Here is a 4,179-nt window from a genome sequence, read left to right on the forward strand (position 1 = left end):
TTTTTTGGATTTTGATAGGGATCACATTGAATCTATAGGCTAATTTGAAAAGTGTTTCCCTAATAATTTTAAGTCTTCTGGTCCATGTACATGGGATATCTTTTTACTTGTTTAGAACTTCTTTGATTTCTTTTAACAATGTCTCATAGTTTTCAATATACAAGTCTTGTACTTTTTTGTTAAATTTATTCCTAAATATATTATTATTATTGATACTATTTTAAATGGAATTATGTTCTTAATTTCTTTTACAAATTGCTCATTGCTAGTATAGAAAAACAGATGATTTTTATATGTTAACCTTGTGTCCTAACTCCTTACTAACCTTATTTTATTAGTTCAAGTAATTATTTAATAGATTTCTTTTTTGTTTGTTTGTTTTTGGTTTGTTTAATTTTTAATTTTTTTTTAGTATTTTATTTATTTATTTGACAGAAAGAGACACAGCAAGAGAGGAAACACAAGCAAAGGGAGTGGGAGAGGAAGAAGCAATCTTCCCGCTGAGCAGGGTGCCCAATGTGGGACTCAATCCCAAGATCCCAGAATCGTGACTCGAGCCAAAGGCAGATGCTTAACAACTGAGCCACCCATGCACACCTTGCTTTGTTTTTAAATTTAATTTAATTTTTTCAGTGTTCCAAGATTCATTGTTTATACACCCAGTGCTCCACACAATATGTGCCCTCCTTAATACCCACCACCAGGCTCACCCAACCCTTCACCCTCCTCCCCTCCAAAACCCTCAGTTTGTTTCTCAGAGTCCACAGTCTCTCAATAGATTTCTTTCTTAGGATTTATCATATACAAAATCATGTTATCTATAAAGAGGGATAATTTATTTTGTCCTTTCCAATATGGATGCCTTTTATTTATTTTTCTTGTCCAAATACCCTAGCTAAAAATTCCAATGTGAAGTTGAATAGAAATGGCAAGAGCAGATGCCCTTGTCTTTTTCCTGACCTTAGAGAGAAAACATCCAGTCTTTCTGTATTAAGTATGGTAGTAACTGAAGGTTTTTCATAAATGACCTTTATCAAATTGAAGGAGTTCCCTTCTGTTACTAGTTTGATGAATATTTTTATCATGAAATGTATTGGATTATCTCAAATGCTTTTTCTGCATCTATTAAGATGATCAGATAGGGATTTTTCTCCTTTATGCTATTAATGCAGTTTACTATATTGATTACATTCTTGGGGTAAATTCTACTTGGTTGTATATAATCTTTTTATATATTGATGGACTTGGTTTATTAATATTTGTTGAGGATTTTTATATCTGCATTCATAGGAAGTATCAATCTCTAGTTTCTTTTCTTGTGTTGTCTTTGCTTGGTTTTGGTTTCAGGGCAGTCATAAAATTAGTTTGAGAAGTATTCCTTCCTTTTCAATTTTTTTTTTTGAAAGAGTTTATAAAAGATTGTATTAGCTCTTCCTTTGGTAGAATTTATCAGTGAAGCCCTCTGGACCCGAGATTTTCTTTATGTGAAGATTTTAATTTAGAGTACCTTTACTTGTTACAGGTCTATTCATATTTTCTATTTCTTTTTTAGTCAGTTTCAGAAATTTGTATTTTTCTATAAATTTTTCTATTTCTTCTAAGTTATCTAATTTGTTGCCATTTAATATTTGTTTAATTCTTTACTATTGTTCTTACTTTTCTTGGCATTTTGGATCCTTTCAACATAAATTTTGGCTACAAACCTATGTAAATTTTTTACCATATGCCACAAAAACACACATGTTTTTGTGCATGTGTCATTACAACTTTACTGTTTAATCAGTTCTGTTTATGCCCCTTAGAAGACTGGGGTGACTTAGCTAAATGTAAAGCACATGGTCCAAATTATTATAATTTTTGTCTCATGGTGATATTAGTACAGCCAATACTTATTTAGACAAGACTGCTTTTTAAAGCCGTGAGCTATTCTGTCTTTTAAAAATTCATTTCCACGTTCATTCTTTGCTACCTTTTGTGGAATATGGAAATTCATATAAGCAGTGTGGATTGCAAAAAGGAAAAACCACAAATTCAAGAACTCATTTTCTTTCTTTTTATTTATTTTTTTTTTATTATTTTTGAGACACCCGGAAGCAATGAGAAAGAAAGATAATTTCGTTTCTTGGATTGTAGCTCTCCACTTGGACATTTTGCAAACTCTCCTACCTGAAGTCAGACTAAAAAATAAAAAATAAAAAAATAAAAAATAAAAGATAGCTTTTATCTGACAATTATCATAGAGCTTTAAAGGCTAAGCACACACAAGTTAGCAAAACTTGGCTTAAAGTTAAACAACTCATATTGATTTGTATTAAGTTAACTTAAAGAAGAATCTATGTTCCTTCAAGGCTTGTCTAATTCAATAGTCGAGAGATTTCTTCCAGCGTTATAAAAAATGAGAGTTAAAGAATGACACTCTTGTCTTTGCTTTTCATTGAAAGAACAAAGTGCATACTTAACGTTCACTAGAATAGAAAAAGCAAAGAAGCTTCCTTGTTTTTAAACATAGCACTAAATATTGAAAGTACATTCTCTTTATTCTATGACTATAAATCTAACTACAGTATATAGCAATTCTGTTCCCACAGTTGCTCAGGAAGTCAGATATCCTTAATACCTCTCTTTTAGTCATTCACTTAAATGCAGTAAGTCTCTTAACTGTGGCCACTAGGTTTAATTCTGAACCATCTCATCTAATTTATTTTCCTATTCAACTGCAAAGAAAATCTTCTGGCCAAAAGAAAATCTGATACGGATTTGGGTTTTGCCTAGAAGTCTTTCCAGTTTGCTTTACATGTACTCATTTTCAGTATAGCATTAACAAGCAACTAATTGATCAGAAATTGAAGTAAATTGATCTGACTCCGGCTTCCTGATTTCACCTTAAATCCTTTCCTGTCTAATTAAATCTACTAGGTAAACATTTTTTATGGAATTCTCAAACTGATTTTCCTCTAACATTTTTTTTTCCAGGAAAGAAACACAACCTAGAGAACAAGAATAAAGCTTCCATGGAAAGCCCCAGAAGGAATTCAAGTGGAAATACCCTGAGATCCCTACTCACAAGACCTGGCCTAGAAAATAATCACCAAAGGTGATTGCCCTCAACTCTACTACCCACTGACTCAACCTTTCTTCTAACTGTGTGGTGAGTACCCTACCCGCAGGGGAAAAACAATGGTCTGACCTGTGGCCTGCCCTTGTCACCCCACAAGGCACTTCCAGAGGAAATTACATTTAGCTTTTATGCCTTCCTCTTGCAGTGTATCCCACAATGCCTGTGGGATACAATCCATGGATGCTTTGTTTTGTCCAGATCACAGGTTCTCAGTGTATATGTTCTGTGGTCCAAAAGCATCAGCATCTCCTAGGGGCTTATTAGAAACACAGACTCTTAGCTTCAATCCAGGCCCCTAAATGCAAATATGCATTTTTATTTAGCAAGATCACCTAATCATTCCCATGCACCTTAAAATCTAGGAAGGACTGCTAGAGAGCCATGGTTTCCAAACTTTCATTTGTACCAAAATCCTCTGGTAGGCTTGTGGAAATAGATTGTGGGTCCAACTCCTAGGGTTTCTTATTCAGTAGGTCTGTAGTAGAACTTGAGAATTTGTTTAAAAGTTCCTAAGTGATGGTGAGACTATACTTTAAGAAATACTTCCCTAGAGGTATCCCATCCTGCCCCACAAGGACTAGGAATGTTGAAGAGTCTTTAGGATCTAGAATGATGTGATCTGCAAGTTAAAACTCATCATGTGATTGGAGCTACCTCCTTATTTATTTATTTATTTTTTTCTGCTTTGCCACATCCTCCTGCTACCTGTGGAAAGTCCATAGGTCTGGTTTCCTCTAATAGCTCCTGGTTCATAGTGATCTATCCTCTCAACATGCCCTTCCCTGCCTCTAAGCTGGAACATACCAGGGTTGGCCAAGTTCTGGCTGACATTGCTGGGAGATGTCGCCCCTGTCCTGCCATGGGCTACCTCCAGGTAAGTCAGCCCCAGGACTGTCTACGGCTGCTCTCTTGCCCCAGGTCCTCCTATGGGCCATTTCGCTCTATGTACAGCCATTTGACTCTTCTCCTGAGAAGGCCAGCTCAGGCTCTGCCCTTCCACACCTCTAAACTTCATGTGCGTCTCTCCCCCTTTTCCTCCTTAGTAGAGTTGGTTGTATTGT

General features: G+C 35.3%; 1 long non-coding RNA gene across 4 annotated transcripts in view; it reads left to right on the forward strand.

The window, feature by feature from the left end:
* Positions 1–4,179, forward strand: part of LOC132013875 (uncharacterized) — a 422,962-nt gene that overhangs the window by 409,538 nt on the left and 9,245 nt on the right. For all 4 annotated transcript variants that reach the window (XR_009403131.1, XR_009403129.1, XR_009403132.1 and 1 more), the window contains exon 2: positions 2,974–3,148. This is a non-coding gene — a long non-coding RNA (uncharacterized LOC132013875). The remainder of the gene's footprint in view (positions 1–2,973; positions 3,149–4,179) is intronic.

Source organism: Mustela nigripes, chromosome 1 (genome assembly GCF_022355385.1).
Source record: "Mustela nigripes isolate SB6536 chromosome 1, MUSNIG.SB6536, whole genome shotgun sequence".
Lineage (NCBI taxonomy): Eukaryota > Metazoa > Chordata > Mammalia > Carnivora > Mustelidae > Mustela > Mustela nigripes.